At 41.2% G+C, this 27,979-nt stretch overlaps 1 pseudogene; it reads left to right on the top strand.

Annotated features, from left to right (window-relative positions):
- The first annotated feature begins 762 nt into the window (after positions 1-762).
- On the top strand, positions 763-27,484 carry LOC132998148 (aquaporin-9-like; annotated as a pseudogene).
- The last annotated feature ends 495 nt before the right edge of the window (positions 27,485-27,979 follow it).

The raw sequence follows: 27,979 nt of genomic DNA, 5'->3' as shown, positions 1-27,979 counted from the left end.
GTAAGATTCTCTTCTCTCAAGTTTTTTGTGTGGAGGTAGCTTGAAGCTACTAATCTAAGTGTATTTGTGTTGATGATATATGGTAGAAAAATTGGTGGTTTTGCTCTGGATCAGTGGACAATAACTGTGGACTATAGTGGATCCCATCCTGATGCTGGATCGTGATCTTGCTGCTGACCAGGGACTATGATTGCAGCAGGACTGCTTCACATATAGTATTGAAAAATGTTTACCCTCATCGATGCTGCTAAAAACTTTAATCCTGATGATGTTTTCTTAACACTTGACATCTATTGCACTTCTGTCCGTCCTGGGAGAGGGATCCCTCACATGTGGCTCTCTCTGAGGTTTCTACATATTTTTACCTGTTAAAAAGGTTTTTAGTAGTTTTTCCTTACTCTTGTTGAGGGTTAAGGACAGAGGATGTCACACCATGTTAAAGCCCTATGAGACGAATTGTTATTTGTGAATATGGGCTATACAAATAAAACTTGATTGATTGATCAAACCTCCTTCATAAAATCTATTTATATATTAAATATATTCATCACTGTGGTGGTGACATGTTCCTGTGTATTCTTTACCTGTGTTATTTTATTTAATAAAATAAGAGTGTTTCTTTACTGTATTTTTGATTTGAAGGTATTTTATAATTTCATATTCCAAGTATTCATTAAATATCATGTTTTTGATTAGGACAAATCAAGACAAATTCCTTTCTTACTTTATCAACTAAATAATTTTGTCTTGGCGTTTAGAGCGGGAAACGATCTCAGAGACCTTCCGTCTGTCACCCAGAGAGACTAGAGGTTGGCGGTTTATTCTGGTCGGAGGAAGGCGAAGCCAGGAGCAAGCAACAGGAACAACAACAACAACCCCAACCACAATGAGAGTCCAGAAGTGGAGCCTGAGGAAGATGTGTCGCGTGACGACGGACATCTTTAGGGAGTTCCTGGCGGAGTTCCTGGGGACATTTGTCCTGGTAGTGAGTACCTGCCTCTGCACCTGTCACCCAGATCCCACCGCCGCTCGGAGGCTGGGAACCACTATACTAATAAGGTGTCAAACCGGGTCTCCCGGGGGCCCCGACTGCTGTCTCTCATATGTCTCTATAAGCAGAATTAAGTCTCTCTTTGATGGGCTCACATGTCAGAGAGCTGCAGGAAATCATAACAAGATGTGATTCGTCTTTATTCCTCATCCAAAAGTGAACTGTTAACCTCCTTTGATCCGCCAAGCGTTAAGGGGGTTCGAAAAAGTATTTACAAAACTTCTTCGTACAGCTAGGTACTGATGCGACATATATTTGGAAAGCTAAGATCCTTGTGATTCGATCAATGGAAACCATTTCAAGATCCGATGACCACAGCCTGTACAATCAACGTCTCATTCAGACCCTCAGTAAAACAAACGTGGGAAATATGGGAAATAACCGGAGATTACTCTCCGGTTATTTCCCGTGGTAATCCACAGAACGATAATATTCCAACAAAAACGGTCTTATTATATTGCCAAAGACCCAGACGATCCAATCCAGTAACATATTTAGTTCAAAACACATTATTACATCAGAGAATAGCCACAGACTGAAGACGTTAGCGTGTAAACACTGAATAACTCGATCTTAAAATGGCGGCTTGCAGCTCCTATATACCGAGACATACCCTCAGAAAAACAGGCGTAAAATATTCATTTTCTGTGGTATTGTTATCAAATTTGAACGTGGGCTAGGTAAGGCTTCATGCTGTGGTCCCATTGTTTTTTTCCAGCTCAGAAGTCCCAACTAGAGTCATCTGCAGGCATCTTTTACCAAAAAATATTCAGGCGGCAATAAAAACCTTCTTCTTCAGTGGGGGGGGGGTTCAGAATGTTACCTTTCAAAACAGACCATGCATGACACTCAAAATGGTTCAAGAACAGCTTTCAATTTACTTTGGCTATTCCTTAGACAGGCGTATAAAGAGACACCCGCCTCTTTACAGGTTTTAAACCAGAACTGGGTTGTTGTAGATCAGGGGTGCCCAATACGTCGATGTTTCGAACGTCAACCGCGGCGGACTGCTCGTCACGCCGCGTTCAAAACGGACGCGGAAGCGCCGCCCAAGCGCCGCGCTAATCCTTAGAGCGCCGGCGCTTGGCTGTTCACACCAGATGCTGAAGCGCCGCGCTAATAATATCACATACTTTTGCTGTTATCAGCCTGCAGTAAAAACGGCATTTAATCATTTTTTTCAAGCATATACTTACTTGTTGCTCCAAGGATCATACAGCTCACTGTACTTCTCCACTTAAATTATTAATTTAATATCATCCATCTTCAAGAACTTCTCCGGTGTTTGCTATGTCGGGTGTGGAGGGTAAACTACGTATTCTCCACTCAAACCTATGTGGAGAATACGTAGCCCCCCCCCCCTCTCTCTTTTAATCTATATGACTGTTTGTGGCTGGGCAGAGGGGGATGCATAGTGTCTGGTAACTATGGGATGCATATTTACTCATTTATATCATATAAAATATGTTATCAATATCATTTAAAATCATTTTTCAGTGTGTTTCCTGGCGCGAAAAAAGAGGGGGTACGGGCGGTGGGGGGGGAGATCTTGTCGAGCTGGTCATTTCAAGAGTAGCTCACAAGCCAATAAAGTGTGGGCACCCCTGTTGTAGATGCATTAAGTCATTTCCTCTTAGTTGTCTGTGGCAGTCAGAGGCTGTTGCTGGACAAGAGGGCTAGTGTTATTGGTGGGTATAATTGGAATAATTAAAAACAATGGCTCTTTCCTCCTCAATCATTTGTGTTTTTTTCCCCTTTTTCTTTTTGTCTGTGTCCCAGGTCTTTGGATGTGGTTCAGTGGCCCAGGCGGTGCTCAGTAGAAGGGATCTCGGGGGGGCCTTGACCATCCACACAGGCTTTGCCATAGGAACAATGATGGGCATCTACATATCAGCATCAGTGTCAGGTAACAGTCAAGTGATCACAAAATATCCACATCTTAGTTCCGACGGAACTATCTATATGTTTCATTATCATTCAAGCTTTGAAATAAAATTTAAAAAAAATGCATGTATGCCTTGTGTCAGACACACTCTTCTTTACTCTTTAAATAAATGGGTAGTTTGACATTTTGCGGATAATTAATGCACTCATGAGGTGCAGATCGGTACATCTTATTACCTCTGGACAGTTTCCTGTCTTCGTCCTAAACTAAGCCACGATGCAAACCTGAGAGTGCTAACATTCATCGGATATATCCTAAAGCAGGAACGTGAAAAGGTGGATTTCCCAAGATGTGGGATCTAATCCTTTAAAACCAGATTTAAAGGACGTATTGTTACATTCTCCATGCATAGTCATATCCAGTGGTGGCATTGCAAATTAAGGCGCAAGAAGATTTTAAAGGTTTGATTCATGCAGGACATTGTCTAAATAAAAAACTACATTTTTAAATTGTATATTGACATAATTATTTGCATGTGTCCTCCCTGCAGAGCTAAGGACAGTTGGTGGTGGATCCCTGTGTTCGGGCCCTTTGTTGGTGGAGCAGCCGGAGCCTTTGTGTACTCTGTGTTCATCGGCCTTCACAAAGAAGATTCTGCTAGATAAACAACATCTGTACGATCTCAAACCCAAGGAACATGACTAATGAACTAATGGCTCCCAGGTCTTTGGATGTGGTTCAGTGGCCCAGGCGGTGCTCAGTAGAGGGGCTCTCGGGGGGGCCTTGACCATCCACACAGGCTTTGCCATAGGAACAATGATGGGCATCTACATATCAGCATCAGTGTCAGGTAACAGTCAAGTGATCACAAAATATCCACATCTTAGTTCCGACGGAACTATCTATACGTTTCATTATCATTCAAGCTTAGAAATAAAATTTGAAAAATGCCTTTTTCTGTCCAACCACACATCATTAAGCCCAAACACCTTTAGTTCACACTTATAATGAACAGAATACAGAGAAATAAAGAAGCCATAAGGATGTTTGATATTTTTGCTTGACAGAAAAGAGGACATTTAAAACGGCTGCTCATCAATTTTTTATTTAGAAACCAGTGCTGTTTGTTAGTAAGTTGGTTTCTTCTGTTAGTAAGATTCTGCTAGATAAACAACATCTGTACGATCTCAAACCCAAGGAACATGACTAATGAACTAATGGCTCCCAGGTCTTTGGATGTGGTTCAGTGGCCCAGGCGGTGCTCAGTAGAGGAGATCTCCGGGGGACCTTGACCATGAACATAGGCATTGCCGTGGGAACCACGATGGGCATCTACATGTCAGTAGGAGTGTCAGGTAACAGTCGAGTGATCACAAAATATCCAAATCTTAGTTCAGACGGAACTATCTATACGTTTCATTATCATTCAAGCATAGAAATAAAATTTGAAAAATGCCTTTTTCTGTCCAACCACACATCATTAAGCCCAAACACCTTTAGTTCACACTTATAATGAATAGAATACAGAGTAATAAAGAAGCCATAAGGATGTTTGATATTTTTGCTTGACAGAAAAGAGGACATTTAAAACGGCTGCTCATCAATTTTTTATTTAGAAACTAGTGCCGTTTGTTAGTAAGTTGGTTTCTGGTCAGTTCAGTAGTTTTCACAGCCCTCCCAATCCACTACTGAGTACACTAGTGTGAAAACCAAACCAGCATGTATGTCTTGTGTCAGACACACTCTTCTTAACTCTTTAAATAAATGGGTAGTTTGACATTTTGCGGATAATTAATGCACCCAAGAGGTGCAGATCGGTGGATCTTATTACCTCTTGACAGAGTTTCCTGTCTTCGTCCTAAACTAAGCCACGATGCAAACCTGAGAGTGCTAACATTCATCGGATATATTCTAAAGCAAGAACGTGAAAAGGTGGATTTCCCAAGATGTTGGGATCTAATCCTTTAAAACCAGATTTAAAGGACGTATTGTTACATTCTCCATGCATCGTCATTTTCAGTGGTGGCATTGCAAATTAAGGCACAAGAAGATTTTAAAAGTTTGATCATGCAGGACATTGTCTAAATAAAAAACAACATTTTTAAATTGTATATTGACATAATTATTTGCATGTGTCCTCCCTGCAGAGCTAACGACAGTTGGTGGTGGATCCCTGTTTTCGGGCCCTTTGTTGGTGGAGCAGTCGGAGCCTTGGTGTACTATGTGTGCATCGGCCTTCACAGAGAATATTCTGATAGATAGAACAACTGAAAACTCAAACTAACCCAAAGCAGGGCTGGACATTATTATGATACCACAGAAAATAAATCCTAACTACAATCGGAAACTGAGGAATATGAAGTGAAATTCTATGTTTGTAACATTTGGTTTCTTTCATGTGTCTGGTAATATAGCACACTGTGTGCATGTCAATCATTCTGATTATCATATGTTGTCCTAGGCCGCATCATTTCGAGCACATTTCATCTTTCAGTTTCTGCAGCGCACACAACAAATCAACAGTCTTAAGGATACACTGCCTGCACTGCTTCCTGCTAAGTCAAGCTCCCGGACACCAGTTCACCAATTTCCGTCAAACTATTCTGTGTAGGCACATTTTTTATGTTATTAGACAAACAAAGAGGGCGTAACAAGGATAAGTTTCCTTGAGAAAATTCTAATCAGTAGAAAGAGCAAAAGACAGAACAAGAAATGGCCGACACGTATTGACTGTTTCACTCTGGTAAGCGTCAGTTACCTGCAGCAACAGCAAGAACAATAAAATAAGAATCTCTTGTTTCCCTCTGTTAATTAAACTATTTCAGATATACAAAATAATCTGAACTGCAAGTGAAAGCAATAAAAGCAAAATCCACAATCCCATTTAAACCCAAGAGGTTCTTCATCTGGCTACAGAGGCCGAGAGAATTCAACCAGCCGACATTGGTTTGAACAGATTTAGTCATTTTCTTAAAAGACTGCGAGTTTGTAAAAGTTAAAGATTTGATACAATCAGGTTTGATAAAACTCAGTGGTTGTGAGGAGAATACTCAACAAAGCGCAGAATGCAACTTGGAACCATAGTTTTTGGCATGAAAATAAATCAAAAACACAATAATTCAAAGAAACAAACTGAAAATAAAATCAAAAACTGAAAACAGGTGACGGTGTCACTGTGTTGCGTGCCTCCTGACAACAGTTCGACCCTCTTGGGTCTTCCTCAGGTCTCGTTAGGCAAATGAAAAAGCAAAACATTTCTATCTGAGCTGTGGGGTCCTTCCACTACAATGTTCAGAGCAAGAGTGAGTGAGGAGACTGACGGCTCCTCTATTTATAGGCTGCCTCTCACAGACTCCTCCCCCTTGTCTATTCCACTGAGATCCTTTAATTCTATTACTGAATAATAATAAACTTATTTATACATTTATTATCATTCATGATACCGTGTATCTATGAATATATTATATTTTATTGGACTTAAGTGATATATTTATTTATATTCTACTTAAAATAAGATAGTGACTTTAAACGAATTTTGTATCGATAAACTGATTTTTTTAACCCACATATCAAATTACATGATATTAATTTGAGTTGTCTCTATCCATGTATTGTTTTTGTAATAAATCATGTGGTTATTACTACTTTGTGACCTACGATTTGTCTTTTTTTTTATAACTGAACTGTGACTTGTGATTTTAAGCGAATTCCGTATGGATATCAGATACAATGGAGAGCTGAAGATCTTGTCATGGATGCCATTTTTTTTTTAAATAACATAAATTTCGGGGGATGGATGGATGGAGGATGGCAACGGAACTGGCAACCCTGGGCACAGTAGCTGTGCGCGCTCTGCACACAGCGCAGACACCAGACGTTAGGAGCTGAGAAGACACCTGGACGGCACTAGGCGACCACCAAGGAGCTCTTCGTCACGAACATCGGTAAATAAATCATACATTTGCTCTGATTATACATCCTGCTATAAGTTCGTGAAACACTTAAAAAGACAGGACCGAACTGATTCGTATTTTCCTGTCTTTCGCTATTATTGCCAAAGTCCCAATCTTTGCGTGTGCAGGGCGATTAGCCACCAAGCTAGCTAACTAATGGCAGCAATGGCATTAGCTGAATTTAGTGCGTTGAAAGTTTCTTTGGGTGGGCTGTTATTGAATGAGGAGAAAGAACCAGACCACAAAAACAACATGTTAATATATCCGTCCCAGCGAATTCGCCCACAGTTTGAATTTGGAGCTTTAGCTAGTTGCCCTTAGCTAAAGCGGTTCCCGAAAGGGGATTAACTTCCTGCCCCAAATTGACATGGATGTTTCTGGAAACGAGACACTGATACACGAACCATGATAACACAGTGATAAACGGTTAACAACTGCTTGTTAGCCTCAGCTAACCAGGTAGCATCGAGCCCTGCTAGTGTGGCTCAGCTGTCAGTCTTCACTGTTGGTCTCCTCTTTGCTTTTATTGGTTAGCCAGGAACTAGGAGGAGTCAGCACCGGCCAGACTGCTCCGGGTGAAAATCTCTATTACAGAAAAGACAAGATGTCAGGGAGAGAGGCAGGGATGAGGAGAGAGGAGGCAGCGGCGAGAGGGGAAGAGGCGAGGAAGCAGAGAGAGGCCAATCGCAATTGGGAGATTTTGGTAAATAAATCAAACATTTATTTCGTATGTGCGGGGAAAATAGCCACCAAGCCAGCTAACTGATGGCAGCAATGGTGTTAGCTACATGTGAGTTAGCTTAATTTAGTGCTTTGGAAGTTTCTTTGGGGGCTAAGGGCTAGCTTGAGGAGGTCAGTGGCGCAGGGAGATGATATTTTTTATGCACGATCATTAGGTAAATGATCTCATCTGGGGGTCTTGTTGAGGACCACTGCGTGTAAGACAAGATGGTGTATATCAAGCTTTTTGTTTCTTGTGTCCATCTGTTTCCTCGCATTGTTGTAGGAGGCCTGCTGAACCCGGCAATGGCTTTTGCCATGGCCCTTTTGGGGAGGCTGCCATGGAAGAAGCTACCGACCTACCTGGTGGCTCAGCTCCTGGGGGCCTTCACTGGAGCCCTAGGGGTTTATCTGATGTACCATGGTAGGTGTGAACAGAAAGCAGGATATCCAGGTCAGGATCCAGATTATCTAGTCAACCTCCTTATGAATTTAACCAATATTTGAATCCTGTCTTTTTTATGATTCGGTAACACAAAAAAAGCTTTAGTAATAAATTGAATAAACAGTTGTTAATTTTTCTTGTATGTTATTTTCCTCAGATGCTTTGATGTTGCACAGCGGGGGGAAACTTTTTGTGACTGGTGGCAATGCCACAGCACAGATATTTTCATCCTATCCGGCCAAACATCTCTCCCACCTAAATGGGTTTGTCGATCAGGTAAGGGTTAAAGACTCATTTTAATTGATATTTATACAATGTATACACTTTAAACAAACTGCCTGACGGCATGAGAGTATTTTTCTTTTCTTTTTTCGTTTAGAATCTTATATTCAGCATTGGAGGGTTTTTACCCCTTTCTACAGAATTATTGATGTCAGTGGGATGAATTTTTCCATCATGATTCTTTGTATGTGGAAGTCACTGGAGCATACAGAGATGCATACGAGCCTATATAGAGTCTACGATGTCAGCTTGCATTTTGTGCATTCATGAATGAATCTAAGCTTAAATGGACACAGTTGTTTGCTGATGTATGAACAATTCTGCTCCGATGCTGAGAATAACCAGCATCTGCATGAGTGTACATGTCAGCCGGTGTATTAGTGAAGGCAGTGAGGATGTTCAAGGTCTAATCTGTTCCTTTTTTGTTGAAAATATACAGTTTAGGTACATTTTGTGTTATAAGTTTCCCAAGTTATTATATTTTCGAAAAGCCATTATTTCTGCATGTTTACAAGCATTACTGATGTAAACAAAGCAGCTACACCATTAGAAACATTAATAATTAACTGTAAGAGTAACGGTCATCTCACCCAGGAGTGATTTTTTTATGGACCTATATAGAAACACTGCTTTATCCAGACGGAAACCAGGGTAAAGGGGAAGCCTCATTAAAGGCTTAGACCAGATAAAAGGGAAGAGATGTTTTCATTGTAATATCTTGATGCTTTTGTTGTTAAGGTCTTCTCAGTTGTCATTGTGGTGGCCGTCAACCTGGTCATCACTGACAGGAGCATCCACATCCCAGAAGGCATGCAGCCTCTGATCCGCGGTACGGTCATCCTGGGCCTTGGAGCATCCATGAGTTTCAATTCCGGCTGTGTCCTAAACCCAGCCCGAGACTTCGGCGGACGGGTCTTCACAGCTGTGGCCGGCTGTGGGCGCGGATGTGTTCAGGTAATTTGAATGATGCAGTGACAAAAGTGGAGCCTGTACTGTGTACTGTGTACTTTGTGTGCATCGGCCTTCACCAAGGAGATTCTGCGAGATAAACAACTTTTCCTGTCACATGTGTTGTGATTTGATTGTTCATTGTGTTCACCTGTGAGTTATCTGCCAGCCTTTATAAGTTACCTGATTCTCTTTGTCCTTGCCGAGTCTTGGAATTGACAACCTTGAGTTACGTACGTGAGTTAATCAGAGAACCTCTTGTTTATATACTATTCCTTTGTTGAACCTTTTTTTGTCTTGAGATCCTTTTTGTTACCTGTTTTTGGACATCCTAAGTTTACTCTGTTATTGACCAGACTGTGTTTTTTAGTTGTCTGTTGGTATTCTTAGTTGCTGTTTAAACCAGATGGATGCATCTGCCTGAACTAAGTATGAAAATAAATCAAAAACACTATAATTCAAAGAAACAAACTGAAAATAAAATCAAAAACTGAAAACAGGTGACGGTGTCACTGTGTTGCGTGCCTCCTGACAACGGTTCGACCCTCTTGGGTCTGCCTTAGGTCTCATTAGGCAAATGAAAAAGCAAAATATATATAGCTGAGCTGTGAGGTCCTTCCAGTACGACGTTCAGAGCAAGAGTGAGTGAGGCAACTGAGGGCTCCTCTATTAATAGGCTGCCTCTCACAGACTCCTCCCCCTTGTCTATTCCACTGTGATCCTTTAATTCTGTTACTGGATATAAATAAACTTATTTATATATATATATATATTATCATTCATGATACTGTGTATCTATGAATACATTATTTCCATTTTATTGGACTCACGTGATATATTTATTTATATTCTACTTAAAATAAGATTGTGACTTTAAACGAATTTCGTATCGATAAACTGATTGTTTTAACTCACATATCAAATTACATGTTATTAATTTGAGTTGTCTCCATCCATGTATTGTTTTTGTAATAAATCATGTTGTTATTACTAATTTGTGACGTCTAGGAATTGTCTTATTTTATAACTCAACTGTGACTTGTGATTTTAAGCGAAATTTCGTATAGATAAACTGATTGTTTTAACTTACATATCAAATTACATATTATTTCCTTAGTGTTTATTTGAGTTGTCTACATCCATGTAATGTTTTTGTAATCCATCATGTGTTTATTACTACTTCGTAAAATCCACGAATTGTCTTTTTTTCAATAGTCTGATTTGGGAGTTTCTTTCTTGTTCTTGTGAGTAAATCAATATAACACTACCGTTCAAAAGTTTGTGGTCACTTAAAAATGTCCTTATTTTTCAAAGAAAAGCCGTTTTTTTCAAAGGAGGTAACATTAAATTAATCAGAGATACACTCTATACAGCATTGTTAGTGTGGTAAATGACTATTCTAGGTGGAAACGTCTGGTTTTTAATGAAACATCTACATAGGTGTATAGATGCCCATTTCCAGCACTCCAGGGTTCTAATGTGTAACATTGTGTTTGCTAATCGCCTTAGAAGACTAATGAATGATTAGAAAACCCTTGAAGGGTATATGCAGTATCCTGACATTAAATTCTACATCAGCGACACAATTGAGTTTGCCAAATTAAATGAAGTTTGCCAGAACTTCTATTTAGCACTGTATCAACACAACATAATTCAGATAGGCGGGAGGGAATAAAGCTCAAAATAATAAATTTAGTAAGTAAGCCAAAAGGCACAATTAATTATAACAATAACATGATCACTCACTCAATCACACATGCAAACAACAGTGTTTCCCACAGGATTTGTAGAGATCATGGTGGATGGACCCTGGACCCCCTTGGAAGAGGATATAGTACATTTTAAAGTAAAGATGCATCAATCTGGTCCACTTTGAGAGACAAATTAAGAGGCTAGATTGAAATTAATATGGCAGTCAGAAACGTTACTAGCTTCACCTGTCGTACTCGTACTGGGTCGTGTAACAACGTTAGCCGAGGAAGGTGTTGCCCAATGCTCGATGGACAACCGCTGTCTGCGGCCGCAGCGGATTTGTGGCTAGTGCCTTGCATCTGTGACCGGTGAGCATTGATCCCCATTGAAGCTACACTCATTTTCTTTCTACAGACCGAACAGTAAGCCTCCCTGTGATTCCCAGCGACGGGCTTCAACCAGGGCTTGAACTGCTCGTGTTCCAACCACTACTCGGCGAATACACACTTCCCCATTGCCTATCTCTTTGCAGCCATATAAATAATTAATACCGCACTATTTGCAGCTAGCCGTCCTCTACATGGAAGATTCAACAACAACAAGCGCTATTCGCGCTGCGGTCTCGCGCTCTGAGACAGACGTTGCCTGTGTGGTTCCTGTTATAAGCAGGCTGTTGGTTGGGACTCTTGTTTTGAAAGTGGGATCTAACAGAAGGGGGTGTTGTCGAGAGAGAAGTTTTGAAGTGTGAAGGAAAATAAAGGGTCTTATTGACATACACACACTTTAACTTGTGGTCAGCTACACATCATGTCCTTTAAGCATTAACTACACTCTGTAGTATAGTCAACATTTTGTAAACGCACACACACACACACAGTACATCATCTCAACTTCTGATGCTTCATGCTCCTTATCAAAAAGGGAGTCTCCCACAGCGGACAGATTAGACTTAGAGGAGGCTTTCATACCTTCTTTTCTCACAATATTCCATGAATCACTTCATTGTGTTAATTCGGAGATGTCCTCTCTCCTGTGATTATACATCATTTCATTGAGAGAAACAGTTGTGGTATTGTTGATTCTATAGACTATGCAGCTAGTGTTTATTCACAGGATGTATGTAGGATATGGTCATGAGATAAAGAGCAAAGCATAGATATCTCAACAATCCCTCTGTTGACATGTGTTAATCATACAGGCTGTTTCACCCACATGTCTGTACACACACAATGAGATAATCAGTCTTAGAATGCCTTGAGGCCGGAACGCTATGACCTCTGGTAACTGCGACATGGCGTGCACGCCCAGATCATCATCATCAACACGCGACGCCAGGAGGAGGACCCAACGAGCCAGGAGGGCAGGACTGCCTTGTGAACCAGCCAACGAGGCACTGCCCCGCGTATAAGCAGCAGCTTCCGTCTAGTCTCGACCAATCCAAGAACCTCTGTCACGCCCAGTATATCGATACATAAGCTATGTGGGCACTTTTGTCTAAGCACCTCTTTTCCTGTGCAGCCTACTGCGTAGAACTAAGAGGCCCATGCATGATCATTTGCTAGACACCGCAGTTTCCTGACCTGTGACCTCTGAATAAACTTGCTTAATTTTAACTTGAGAACGACGACTCCTGCCTTTGATTTCCACCCGCAACAGTCTTGATTTTCCCTAAATTGATATATCAACTTTTAATACTTTTCAAGACCCCGCGGATACCCTGGGTTTAGGCTTGGGTAGAAAATATTTACGATTAAGGCCCTAGTCCAAGGCCAGGATTCTAAACCCACTATACACTATGAATTGGGTCTCCTAGATGCTGAATATTATGTTCATTCTAATTAAATGCCCCGTGTTGTTTAGGAGTCATGAAATATTCTCAAAATTGTTGAATTTATTTGAACATTCAGGCCAATTGGTTCTTTTGTGTTAAGGAGGAAGATCCATCTACTCTCCATTTTCTTTTGTTCTATATCGTCCAAGACAACTTGTATTTGAGGTCTGCTACTTGTGATTGACCAGAGGAGTATTTGTGTTTTTCCTGTGTCTCAAATTATACCTGTGTTGTACCATTCTTGTGGCTATGGAATTTGTTGTTTCTCCTTCATACTGTTTTCCACATTTTTCACAGAATAGTATGTACACGAAATTGGATGTCTGTGGTGTGAAATGCTGTGAAATTATGAAATTGATCTTGGTGTGTGTGTTTCTGACGAATTTAAGTTTACAAAACACTTGTAATAACAAACAGTTTTTCTTGTGATGCATTGGTGTGAGTGTTGCCTTAACTTGCAGCTCTTTTAAGTTTGTATTCCCCCAGTAATCCTTGATCTTGTATCAGTTTGAAAATTGTTCTTAAGTTTGTTGTTAATTACTCCATTCATAGTAGAGAATGTTGTAATAAGAGGAATAATTTCTCTATGTATTCGTGTTTTTGGTTCTTTATAGTTTTTTAAACAGTGTCTTAAAAATGATCTTGAATATCCCCTATTTCGTAGAGTACTAAATAGAGATGAGCCGGATACTCGGCTGAAACGAGTATCCGGTACGGATAAAGCACTTTTGCCGAGCACGAGTATTATACGAGTAATCAGAGTCATTATCTGTGCTCGGACTGAATGAAAATCCTCACACAGCGTCACAGCGCTCCTCCCGTCACACACGGCTCTGCTCTCTCACTCACAGAACAGCTCTCTGTCTCTCAGTCACTCAGGTTCACTGCGCATCGGGACTGTTCCATAGGCTCAGTCAAGGAAGCAGAAATGATTCGTTCATTTCCCGGCTGGGTCTTCGGGTACGAGTCTTTGGAAAAATTTTCACGAGACCTGCATTGGCTCAGTAGAGGAGCGCTGGAGATGCGAGGGACGTTCACTGTCTCCCGGAGAAATTAACACTTTGTGTTTTTAGTATGGAAAGACGTGAATTGTATTTGTTCACGGGTCATGGTGACTGGTTTTGTTGTTTTCACTTTACATTTACACTTACTTTACAGTAAAGTAAACCTCTATTAAATACAGTACAACATGACAGTTTGTATGGTTTGAAATTGTCATTTATTATCACACTGGCATTTAATTATCACGGCAAACAATTACACTGCACTAAACTTTAAGTGTTAATGTAAGGTGAAAATAGCAAGGCCAGTCTGTGTGACTTGTGAACGAATGTGGATCGCGTCTTTCTGTGCTGGGGACACAGAGTGTTCGTTTCTCCGGGAGACAGTGAACGTCCCTTGCATCTCACTCACACACACACACACACACACACACACACACCTGGTGTGGAAATAATAAATAAATAATAATAAATCACACCCACTTCCGGGTTAGGCCCCGCCCACTCCGAGTACGGATACGGATAATTCATATGGTTAACAGATACAGATACAGATAATGCTGTACTCGCTCATCCCTAGTACTAAACAGTATATGGAACACGGGGGTGCGAATTTTTTGCCCATAGCTGTCCCATTGATTTGTAAATAAAATTGTCCATTAAACTCGAAATAATTTTTGGTGAGATTGATTTCCAATAATTGTAATAGCACCTGATCCGGCCTTTTGATGCTAGGATATTTTGTCATTATGTTTTTCATAGCCAGGGTATCCGCGGGGTCTTGAAAAGTATTAAAAGGTGATATATAAATTTCGGGAAAATCAAGACCTTTGAAAAGTATTAAAAAGTCTTGAATATTTTTCGATTTCAAGACTCTGTGTAGCCGATGGTTTTTTCCTCTTATACTGTCAGGCCTCAGCCGAAAAAAGGCCACGAGAGATGGTTATTTAATCGGGAGATCGCAACCCTTTATTTTCCTTCGCACTTCTCTCTCGATAACACCCCTTTCCGTTAGAACCCCCCTTCAAAACAAGAGTCCCAACCAGAACCTTGCTTATGACAGGAACTACACATCAACCTTCCACAATAAAGCCACTAAATAAAATAGCTTACAGATGTGTTGTTTTCTCGATTTGAATAGCATATTTTTCAAAAGTTGTTAAAAGTTTATGTGAATTCACTTATTCTAGTCCTCACGACAACGCAACAAAAAAATACCTGGCGTTCAAGCGGGGACGGGACTTGAGCGGACTCAGCGCGAGACCGCAGCGCAAATAGCACGAGTCGTTGAATCTTCCATGTAGAGGACGGCTAGCTGCGAACAGTAAGCTATACATTATTTATATTGCTGCAATGGGTACGTGTAAATTCGCGGGGTCGTGGCTGGAACACGAGCAGTTCAAGCCCTGGCTGAAGGCCATCGCTGGGAATGACCGAGAGGCTACTGTTTGGTCTGTAGGAAGAAATCGAGTGAAGCTTCAATGGGGATCAATGCTCGGGTCAGTCACAGATGCAAGGCGCTAGCCACGAATCCGCTACGGCACGCAGACAGGGGTTGTCCATTGAGCATTGGGCAACACCTTCCTCGGTTAACGTTGTTACACGACCCAGTAAGACAGCTGAAGCTAGTAACTAGCTGCTAGCGTTGTTGTCTTGACACAACAGTAAAACACCTCTCTCTCACGTCCAATGAATCATATTTGTAAGGAGTGAGCACTACCACAGCTCAGTTAGTTTCGTCCATATTCAAAGTTTAAACACGTACATTTCTGAGTTCTATTATTATATCATAATACTGGGGGAATGGCGCAGATTGTAATTTCCTTCAGGTGAGATACCAGACTAGTTTTCCTGTGTATGTCAGTTAAACACTTTGTTGCACTAAAGACTAGAGATGAGCCGGATACTCGGCTGAAACGAGTATCCGGTACGGATAAAGCACTTTTGCCGAGCACGAGTATTATACGAGTAATCAGAGTCATTATCTGTGCTCGGACTGAATGAAAATCCTCACACAGCGCACAGCGCTCCTCCCGTCACACGCGGCTCTGCTCACTCACTCACAGAACAGCTCTCTGTCTCTCAGTCACTCAGGTTCACTGCGCATCGGGACTGTTCCATAGGCTCAGTCAAGGAAGCAGAAATGATTCGTTCATTTCCCGACTGGGTCTTCGGGTACGAGTCTTTGGAAAAATTTTCACGAGACCTGCATTGGCTCAGTAGAGGAGCGCTGGAGCTGTAGCGAGGGACGTTCACTGTCTCCCGGAGAAATGAACACTCTGTGTTTTTAGTATAGAAAGACGTGAATTGTCATAATGACTGGTTTTGTTATTTTCACTTTACATTTACACTTACTTTACAGTAAAGTAAACCTCTATTAAATACAGTACAACATGACAGTTTGTATGGTTTGAAATTGTCATTTATTATCACACTGGCATTTAATTTCACGGCAAACAATTACACTGCACTAAACTTTAAGTGTTAATGTAAAGTGAAAATAAAAAAACCAGTCTGTATGACTTGTGAACGAATATAATTCACGTCTTTCTATACTAAAAACACAGAGTGTTCATTTCTCCGGGAGACAGTGAACGTCCCTCGCTACTCACTCCCACACACACTCTCACACATACTCGTAATCGGCAAAAGTGCTTTATTCGTACCGGATACTCGTTTCAGCCGAGTATCCGGCTCATCTCTAATCATTAGGCTGAAAAATCAAAAAGAACCTATCAGAGAGATAGCAAAAACATTAGGTGTGGCCAAATCAACTGTTTGGTACATTCATTGTTGTTTGTCTCTCTCAATCCGAGTGATTCCTCTGATGAAAAAGTTCCTATTATTCCCGGAATTTAGGCTCGGTCCTTCGAGATTCACTACATGTGTCAGGCATCTGCGCCATGACATCCTGGTGGAGTTGCGCCCCTGAAACGTTTCATTCATCGGGTCTGAGCCACAAGTAAGTTTCAACTACTTCTTGACTAAGGCTCTGCAAGCCCGAACAAACGCTGGTGGCAGCGACGCTGACAACTTCCTCCCGGGGCCTCTCTGCTCCACCAACTTCTCCCTCATTTCGGGATGTTGTCCCTCGGAGAAAGAGGAAGCACGCCTGGATCCACTAGGGCTTTTATCCTGTCCCCATTGCTGAATGAAATCTCAGTGACCATTATGAATGAAACAATTCAGTCTCGAATCATATGCCATCTTCCCTGCTTGGATGTACATAACACTGGTGAGCCGGCCCTGTGGAAGAACATGTGGAGCCGGGTGCCGACCATCATGCCCTGGGGCGGCCGGGAGGGAAAACCGCTGCTGACTGTGAAAAAGATCAGCGTCAAATCTGGCTAGACGCAGAAGAAGTACTCCATCCTACATGTAAAAGTCCTCGAGTAAAAGTCACCTGGAATTAACAAACTTAAAATCGTTTAGCACAAATTGCTTTTTTTATCTATACAGAAACATGTAAGTAATGCGCTTATGTTTTACTAAACACAGTGTGCTAGAAAATAAAATTGCAGCCATGTTAAATTAAGACTAACATTTTAGTGTTCTGACTAAACTACAGAACTTTATTTGTCATCAGCAATTTAAATATATGCTGAATGCTGAATGTACATGTCGTCACTTGACCTTGAAATAATTTGGGTGCATCTCAGAAAAAATAAAATCGTTGAATTAACATAAAATGTCACGGCAAGCTCACAAGGGAGGAAAAAGTGTTAATGTTATTTTACAGTGTAACATTAGGATGTAAGCAGCAGTTTAAATGTAACCTGCTAGTAGTTTAGTGCATCAGCTTCCTCTTTGTGCAAAGTGCAGAGAGAGATGTCGCACAACCCTCCAACAACATACAACACACCATGCTTTATTACACAATGTTGTCAGGTTGTTGGACTAACGCTGCTGGAATGGACGGTCATTTCCAGTTTACTTATATTTAACCAAATACACCAAAATGCAAATAAGATTACGAGTATATTTTCAAATACTTAAGGTTAGACACTAATTTGAGGGGATGCTTGTTTAGTATAAATCATTTTGTTTCATAATCATTTAGATGGAGATCATGTTTTTGAATCGAAAATCCTACAACTTAATAATTTGGGCTAGTACCTAAGACTCTATTATAATTAAATATTGATAAAGAATTAAAAGAATAAAATAATCTAAAAACTGTACTGTGAAAATGCATAATTATTTTATTTTCCCCCCTAGTGGATGTTTCCTAATCACAGGACCCACTCACGTCAACATTGCTTTTGTTTTCCAGAACCTCTTTTTGTGCCATGACAGACAACGAGCAGCATGTCAAGTTGTCACAAGATAAAGTGTTTGTGCGCTGCGCAGACGAGAAGCCAAGACAGCGCAGAAGAAAGCTCAACCAGTAGACCTGTGTGGGTTTGTCCGATATGTTCCACAGACTCAAGATCTCTTATGTCCCACCAGGTCACAACGGGAGGAGATTCTGCTAAGCAGATTTAGTGAGCACATTAATAGAAAGCATTGATTTTATTTTCTGAAAGATGCAGCATTAAAGTAATGTTACACATAGTTTTACCGAGGATAGAAAGCACACTAGCAACTTTTGTAACCTGTGTTTACAATTTACAGGAACATGATGTTTGAGTATATGATGATCATTTTTAGGGTACAGCTTGTGATCTGCTGAGATTTACATCTCTGTACACAAACAAATGTCTTCAACAGTTGAACCTTTGCCAATTTAAATATTAACCAGACAGTGAACAGAGTCAGAAGTTCAACGGCCTTTTGATGACTTTCATTCCAGAGAGTGTACATGCATTTTTTTTAAGTGTCTATTGTTCTATGTAAAATGATCAATCTCATCATTTAAAAACGAACACAAGTCTTTCCAATAACTTTATATGAATATATTGTTACTCAAATTCAAACCAAAGCAATACATCTACACCTCTTTTGTATTCTATCTTGTGGTTTGATATTTTTCTCCTCATCTGTGAAGGTGGATCTTATTTACACACTGACAAACTGATTCAGAAACAGAAGGTCCAAGATAGCTGAGGGGACAAAAAACAAGAACTCGTGAACAGTAGTGTTTGAGTTAAACAAATAATAAAAATGACTAAAGCTGAATAAAAATATAGCTAAAAAGATTTAACAGCTGGAGAAATCTGTCAAAGCTCAGTCAGTAAACACAGAATTCCCATTTGCCACAAGCCATGTGGGAGACACAGTTAACATGTGGAAGAAGGTTCTCTGGTCAGATGAGACCAATATTTAACTTTTTGGCCTCAATGCAAAACGCTATGTGTGGCGGAAACCCAACACTGCCCATCACCCTGAGCACACCATCCTAACGGTGAAACATGGTGGTGGTATTGTCATGCTGTGGGGATGTTTCTCTTCAGCAGGTACAGGGAAACTGGTCAGAACTGAGGGAAAGATGCATGGAGCTAAATACAGGGCAATCCGTGAGGAAAATCTGTTGCAGTCTGCAAAAGACTAGAGACTGGGGTGGAGATTCATCTTCCAGCAGGACAATGAACACAAACATACAGCCAGAGCTACAATGGAATGGTTTATATCAAAGCATGTTAATGTCTTGAAATGGCCCAGTCAAAGCCCAGTCCTAAATCCAATTGAGAATCTATGTCAAGACTTGTTATTTTATTTAATAAAATAAGTAAGTTTCTTTACAATATTTTTGATTAGAAGGTATTTAATAATTTCATATTCCAAGTATTCAATAAATATCATGTTTTTTTGATTAGGACAAATCAAGACAAATTCCTTTCTTACTTTTTCAACTAAATAATTTTGTCTTGATACGATTGAAACGATCGCAGAGAGCTTCACGCGCTGCAGAACAGGCCACCCACTGTCACCCAGAGAGAGTAGAGGTTAGCAGTTTGTTCTGGTCGGAGGAAGAACATCAAGGAGATCCAAACAACAACAACAACAACAACAACCACAATGAGAGTCGAGAAGTGGAGCCTGAGGGAGATGTGTCGCCTGAGGACGGAGATCTACAAGGAGTTCCTGGCGGAGTTCCTGGGGATATTTGTCCTGGTAGTGAGTACCTCCCTCTGCACCTGTCACTTGGTATTTTCTTACTTTATCAACTAAATAATTTTGTCTTGGCGTTTAGAGCGGGAAACGATCTCAGAGAGCTTCACGCGCTGCAGACCAGGCAACCGTCTGTCACCCAGAGACACTCAGAGATTCGGACGAGAACTAAAATGATAACAACAATGATCAACAAGCTAGTGAAGCTGAGGGAGATGTGTCGCGCTTGGAGGGACATCTTGAGGGAGTACCTGCCGGAGTTCCTGGCGGAGTTTCTGGGGATATTTGTCCTGGTAGTGAGTACCTCCCTCTGCACCTGTCACTTGGTATTTTATACTTTCGTATTCTAAGTATTCATTAAATATCATGTTTTTGATTAGGAGAAAATCAAGACAAATTCCTTTCTTACTTTATCAACTAAATAATTTTGTCTTGGCGTTTAGAGCGGGAAACGATCTCAGAGAGCTTCACGCGCCGCAGACCAGGCAACCGTCTGTCACCCAGAGACACTCAGAGATTCGGACGAGAACTAAAATGATAACAACAATGATCAACAAGCTAGTGAAGCTGAGGGAGATGTGTCGTGCTCGGAGGGACATCTTGAGGGAGTACCTGCCGGAGTTCCTGGCGGAGTTTCTGGGGACATTTGTCCTGACAGTGAGAACCTCTCTCTGCACCTGTCACCCAGATCGCACCGCCGCTCGGAGGCTGGGAACCACTATGCTAATAAGGTGTCAAACCGGGTCTCCGACTGATGTCTCTCATATGTCTCTATAAGCAGAATTAAGTCTCTCTTTGAGAGCTGCAGGAAATCATAGCAAGATGTGACCCGTCTTTATTCCTCATCCAAAAGTGAACTGTTAACCTCCTTCGATCCGCCGAGCGCAAAGGGTGGCCAAAAAAGTATTTACAAAACTGCTTCATACAGCTAGGTTCTGATTTTGTATTGATAGACTGTGATTGTTTAAACGCGCATATCCAATTACATGTTTTTACTTTGAGTTGTCTCCATCCATGTATTGTTTTTGTAATAAATCATGTTGTTATTACACCTTCGTGAAATCTACGAATTGCCTTTTTTTTATAACTGAACCGTGTCCTGTGAGATAAACTGTGATGGTTTTAACTTACATATCAATTAATTTAGTTGTCTTCATCCATGTTTTCTTTTTGTGATCCATCATGTTGTAATTGCTACTTTGTTACATCCATGAATTGACTATTTCTCAATAGTTTTTGTGATTTGTGAGTTTCTTTCTTGTTCTGATGAACTTAAGTCTTGATTATCAGTCAGAAGAACAAACTGGTGTCAGATGTGATGACAGTGAAGACACTGATACAGACTCCTGACTGAGTGTGAAGGTTAAATACTCATTTCTGTGAATAACCTTCATCACTGAGTGTTGGTGCAGTCCTCTTCTTCATCATCTTAGCTTTAACAAATGTTCACAAACACTAGACTCAGAAGTTTAGCTGATTTCCTCGTAGAATATAAATCCAGCCTGAGGATGAATTACACAAAATGTACATGAATCAAAATCAAACTGCGAGTGTGTGTGTGTGAGTTTGTTCAGATGTCTCAACGTCTCCGCTCGTCGGCGTCTACAAACAGTTCATAAAACCAAAAAGCTGTCGGTGCTGCGTACAAGGTTGATCAGGACAAACTGCTCCTAGAAAACAACAGCTTGGTGCCATGTAAACGTCCAGGAAGTTCCAGTATTTAGCGACAGCGAGGATTGTGATTAAATAAGATAGAAACGTTAAAATGATGTATTGAAAGAGGAGCTGCAACCAAATATATAAACACTGGGGTTGGGGAATCAGATACAGATGGAGAGCTGAGGATCATGTCATGGATGCCAGTTTTAAAAAAATAACGTAAATTTCGGGTTGGGAGGGGGGAGGATGGCAACGGACACACGGCCCAGACACCAGACGTTAGGAGCTGAGAAGACACCTGGACGGCACTAGGCGACCACCAAGGAGCTCTTTGTCACGAACATAGGTAAATAAATCATACATTTGCTCTGATTATACATCTTGCTATAAGTTCGTGAAACACTTAAAGAGACAGGGCCGAACTGAATCGTATTTTTCTGTCTTTCGCTATTTTTGCCACAGTCCCGATCTTTGTGTGTGCAGGGCGATTAGCCACCAAGCTAGCTAACTAATGGCAGCAATTGCGTTAGCTGAATTTAGTGCGTTGAAAGTTTCTTTGGGGGGGCGGTTATTGAATGAGGAGAAAGAACCGAACCACAAAAACAACAGAATTTGTAGTTTTAGCTAGTTGCCCTTAGCTAAAGTGGTTCCCGAAAGGGGATTAACTTCCTGCCCCAAATTGACATGGATGTTTCTGGAAATGAGACACTTACACACAAACGGTGATAACACAGTGATAAACGGTTAACAACTGCTTGTTAGCCTCAGCTAACCAGATAACATCGAGCTCTGCGGGCGTGGCTCAGCTGTCAGTCTTCACTGTTAGTCTCCTCTTTGCTCTTTTATTGGTTAGCCAGGAACTAGGAGGAGTCAGCACCGGCCAGACTGCTCCGGGTGAACATCTCTATTACAGAAAAGACAAGATGTCAGGGAGAGAGGCAGGGATGAGGAGAGAGGAGGCAGCGGCGAGAGACGAAGAGGCGAGGAAGGCTAGGAAAGAGGCGAGGTAACATAGAGAGGCCAATCGCAATCGGGAGATTTTGGTAAATAAATCAAACATTTATTTTGTGTGTGCGGGGCAAATATCCACCTAGCCAGCTAACAGATGGCAGCAATGGTTTTAGCTACATGTGAGTTAGCTTAATTTAGTGCTTTGGAAGTTTCTTTGGGGGCTAAGGGCTAACTTGAGGAAGTTAGTGGCGCAGGGAGATGATATTTTGTATGCACGATCATGAGGTAAAACTTGTGGTTTGTTCCTATACAGAAGCGGCTACAGGACACATGGCATTCAGCTAATCAAGAATCAGCACCTATATTGACATCATTGAACACATCTGGGGGTCTTGTTGAGGACCACTCCGTGCATGACAAGATGGTGTATATCAAGCTTTTTGTTTCTTGTGTCCATCTGTTTCCTCGCATTGTTGTAGGAGGCCACGTGAACCCGGCAGTGACTCTGGCCGTGGTGATCATCGGGAAGCTGCCACTGAAGAAGCTCACTGTCTACCTGGTGGCTCAGTTCCTGGGGGCCTTCACTGGAGCCTGTGAGGTCTATGTGTGGTACCATGGTAGGTGTGAACAAACTGTCTCAGAAAGCAGGATATCCAGGTCAGGATCCAGATTATCTAGTCAACCTCCTTATGAATTTAACCAATATTTGAATACTGTCTTTTTTATCATTTGGTAACACAAAAAAAGCTTTTCAGTAATAAACAGTTGTTTATTTTTCTTGTATGTTATTTTCCTCAGATGCTTTGATGGACTTCAGCGGCGTTAAACTGTTTGTGACTGGGCCCAATGCCACAGCCAACATCTTTTCGTCCTATCCTGCCAAAGATCTCTCCCCGGTATTTGGGTTTGTGGATCAGGTAGGGGTTTAAGACTCGTTTTTAATTGATATTTATACACTTTAAACAAACTGCCTGACGACATGAGAGTATTTTTTTTTCTTTTTTCGATTAGACATAATTATTTGCATGTGTCCTCCCTGCAGAGCTGGAGGCGGCTGGTGGTGGATCCCAGTGTAGGGCCCATGGTTGGCGGAGCAGTCGGAGCCTTAGTTTACTCTGTATTCATCGGCCTTCACAGAGAAGATTCTGATAGATAGAACAACTGAAAACTCAAACTAACCCAAAGCAGGGCTGGACATTAATATACCACAGAAAATAAATCCTAACTACATTTTTGGGGAGCAAATCAGCTCCAGGTGAGGAAGGAGACATGATATATGTTGTTGATGATGATTTGATGTACTGGATTAGTTAAGTTCCTGTAGTTTTATAATTTTACTCCACCAGGACATGTTCAGCAGCCCAGGGCGCCACGGACTGCGAGTCCATCTTTTATTCCCGGTCGCCAAAGGTAAGTCGGTGTCCATCATTAAGTCACAAGTTTAGGGAGTTCCTGCCGGAGTTCCTGGCGGAGTTCCTGGGGACATTTTGGGGACATTGGGGACATTTGTCCTAACAGTGAGTACCTCCCTGTGCACCTGTCACTTGGTATTTTATACTTTCGTATTCTAAGTATTCATTAAATATCATGTTTTTGATTAGGAGAAAATCAAGACAAATTCCTTTCTTACTTTATCAACTAAATAATTTTGTCTTGGCGTTTAGAGCGGTAAACTATCGCAGAGAGCTTTACGCGCTGCAGAACAGGCAACCGTCTGTCACCCAGAGACACTCAGAGATTCGGACGAGAACTAAAATGATAACAACAATGATCAACAAGCTAGTGAAGCTGAGGGAGATGTGTCGCGCTCGGAGGGACATCTTGAGGGAGTACCTGCCGGAGTTCCTGGCGGAGTTTCTGGGGACATTTGTCCTGACAGTGAGTACCTCCCTCTGCACCTGTCACTTGGTATTTTATACTTTCGTATTCTAAGTATTCATTAAATATCATGTTTTTGATAAGGACAAATCAAGACAAATTCCTTTCTTACTTTATCAACTAAATAATTTTGTCTTGGCGTTTAGAGCGGTAAACTATCGCAGAGAGCTTCACGCGCTGCAGAACAGGCAACCGTCTGTCTGTCCTTAGGCCACAGTTTAAATTTGTAGCTTTAGCTAATAGCCCTTAGTTTAACCGGTTCCCGAAAGGGGATTAACTTCCTGCCCTAATTTGACATGGATGTTTCTGGAAACGAGACACTGACACACGAACGGTGATAGCGCAATATTTTTTATGCACGATCGTGAGGTAAAACTTGTGGTTTGTTCTATACAGGACACATGGCATTCAGCTAATCAAGAATCAGCAGCTATATTGACATCATTGAACACATCTGGGGGTCTTGTTGAGGACCACTGCATGCATGACAAGATGGTGTATATCAAGCTTTTTGTTACTTCTGTCCATCTGTTTCCTCGCATTGTTGTAGGAGGCCTGCTGAACCCGGCAGTGACTTTGGCCATGCTAGTCCTGGGGAAGGTGCCATGGAAAAAATTGCTGTCTACATGCTGGCTCAGTTCCTGGGGGCCTTCACTGGGGCCTTCACTGGGGCCTGTGTGGTCTATGGGTTGAACTATGGTAGGTGTGAACAAACTGTCTCAGAAAGCAGGATATCCAGGTCAGGATCCAGATAATCTAGTCAACCTCCTTATGAATTTAAACAATATTTGAATACTGTCTTTTTTATGATTTGGTAACACAAAAAAAGCTTTTCAGTAATAAAATGAATAAACAGTTGTTTATTTTTCTTGTATGTTCTTTTCCTCAGAACGTTTCATGGTGTACAGCGACGGGCAACTGATTGTGACTGGGGCCAATGCCACGGCACAGATCTTTTCTTCCTCTCCAGCAGAGCATCTCTCCCACCTGAATGCATTTGTGGACCAGGTTAGGGTTAAAGACTCGTTTTTAATTGATATTCATACAATTTAAGGCTAAGGGCTAGCTTAGACTGTAAGCTAGCCCTTAGCTAAAGCAGTTTTACCGCAGATTTTTTCAAATGGCGCTTACGACATGGATGTTTCGTGAAAACTGATTTGGGGAAATAGTTCTCTCTGTAAACTTGCTGAAGCTATAGGACACATGGCATTCAGTTAATCAAGAATCAGCAGCTATATTGACATCATTGAACACATCTGGGGGTCTTGTTGAGGACCACTGCGTGCATGACAAGATGGTGTATATCAAGCTTTTTGTTACTTGTTTCCTCGCATTGTTGTACGAGGCCTGCTGAACCCGGCAATGGCTTTTGCCATGGCCCTTTTGGGGAGGCTGCCATGGAAGAAGCTACCGACCTACCTGGTGGCTCAGCTCCTGGGGGCCTTCACTGGAGCCCTAGGGGTTTATCTGATGTACCATGGTAGGTGTGAACAGAAAGCAGGATATCCAGGTCAGGATCCAGATTATCTAGTCAACCTCCTTATGAATTTAACCAATATTTGAATACTGTCTTTTTTATGATTTGGTAACACAAAAAAAGCTTTACAGTAATAAAATGAATAAACAGTTGTTAATTCTTCTTGTATATTATTTTCCTCAGATGCTTTGATGTTGCACAGCGGGGGGGAACTTTTTGTGACTGGTGGCAATGCCACAGCACAAATATTTGCATCCTATCCGGCCAAACATCTCTCCCACCTAAATGGGTTTGTCGATCAGGTAAGGGTTAAATACTCATTTTAATTGATATTTATACAATTTAAACAAACTGCCTGACGACATGAGAGTATTTTTCTTTTCTTTTGCGTTTTGACATAATTATTTGCATGTGTCCTCCCTGCAGAGCTGGAGGCGGCTTGTGGTGGATCCCTGTGTTAGGGCCCATGGTTGGAGGAGCAGTCGGGGCCTTCACGTACTGTCTGTTCATTAAGTTTAACCACCCAGAGACGAAAAAAAACAGGAGGACAACATACAGGACAGAATTGTTCTGTTTAAAGTTGTGCTCACCTCCTTTCTTCAGGACGAGCAGACAACCCTGGTCTTTTGAGATGTCTTGGCACAATTACCAGAACCGCAGTGAATTCAACAAGCTTAATACAGGAGTCATAACAGACTCTCTTCATTGATGACACAGGATTCATTTTAAGGAGCAACAGGTTTACTTAATAATCAGGTCACACTTAGGTAACAGACCCGGAGTCAGTGTAATGGAGGCAGAGGGAGACACTAAGGAGGGAAGAGCAGAATTGGAAGCACAAATATGAATATTATATATATACTATATGGTTATACATCTTTCCTTGTTTACTGTTGGCTCTTTTGTTAAATAGATCTGAACTTTAATGTCCCTAATCTCTGTCCAGCTGCCAAAAGGTTTGTGTGTAACGATGAGTGGTAATTGGTCCTTTCAGATTTTACATATCGACTGGAGTCAAGTCCAGGTGAGGAAGGAGACATGATATATGCTGTTTATGATGATTTGAAGTACTGGATTAGTTTAGTTCCTGTAGTTTTCTAATTTTACTCCACCAGGACCTGTTCAGCAGCCCAGGGCGCCACGGACTGCGAGTCCATCTTTTATTCCCGGTCGCCAAAGGTAAGTCGGTGTCCATCATTAAGTCACAAGTTTATTCAGTGTACATAATTTAAGTTCTAATTTCAGAAGTACAAACTTCTTTTGTTCAGACAGAAAATCTATTTGCAGATTGTAAATGCCTTTGCATTAGGAGATGGTCGTGAAAAAACGTCTCTCTTGCAAAAGGCCTTGCTTCAAAATGACTGTGACTAATTTTTCTATACTAATTTCTATAAATAATGATGCTTTTGTTTTTAAGGTCTTCTCAACTGGCGTTCTGGTCATGTGCATCCAGTCCATCACTGACAAGAAGAACAGTAAAGTCCCATAATGGATTCAGCCTATCCTCATGGGCATCGGAGTGGCCATGGGACTGAACAGTGGCTGTCCCCTCAACCCAGCCCGAGACCTCGGCTAACGGGTCTTCATGACGGAAGCAACTGCAGGACACATGGCAGCCGAAATGGGCCAGATACATTGCCGCAGGCATAATGGTGGATAATATGTTGATTAATGGCACACAATTTGTACTTTTTTTTGTTTTTTTCTAAATAAAAGGTTATAAGCAATTTTGTCACATTTTTTTTGAGAGATGAATTAAAAGGTTCCTCAGATATTTACCTTTTTTATTTCAGGAGATTTAAAATTCACAAAACTCCTGATTTATTTACTAATTTTTCTATACTCTTTAAATAAATGGGTAGTTTGACATTTTGCAGATAATTAATGCACCCAAGAGGTGCAGATCGGTGGATCTTATTACCTTTGGACAGAGTTTCCTGTCTAAACTAAGGCACGATGCAAACCTGATAGTGCTAACATTCATCGGATATATCCTAAAGCAAGAAAGTGAAAATTTGGATTTCCCAAGATGTTGGGATCTAATCCTTTAAAACCAGATTTAAAGGACGTATTGTTATATTCTCCATGCATAGTAATTTTCAGTGGTGGCATTGCAAATTAAGGCAGAAGAAGATTTTAAAGGTTTGATTCATGC

The sequence above is a fragment of the Limanda limanda genome, chromosome 3, assembly GCF_963576545.1.
Source record: "Limanda limanda chromosome 3, fLimLim1.1, whole genome shotgun sequence".
Lineage (NCBI taxonomy): Eukaryota > Metazoa > Chordata > Actinopteri > Pleuronectiformes > Pleuronectidae > Limanda > Limanda limanda.
The sequence above is the reverse complement of the archived record's forward strand: the minus strand, read 5'-3'. Positions and strand labels throughout refer to the sequence as shown.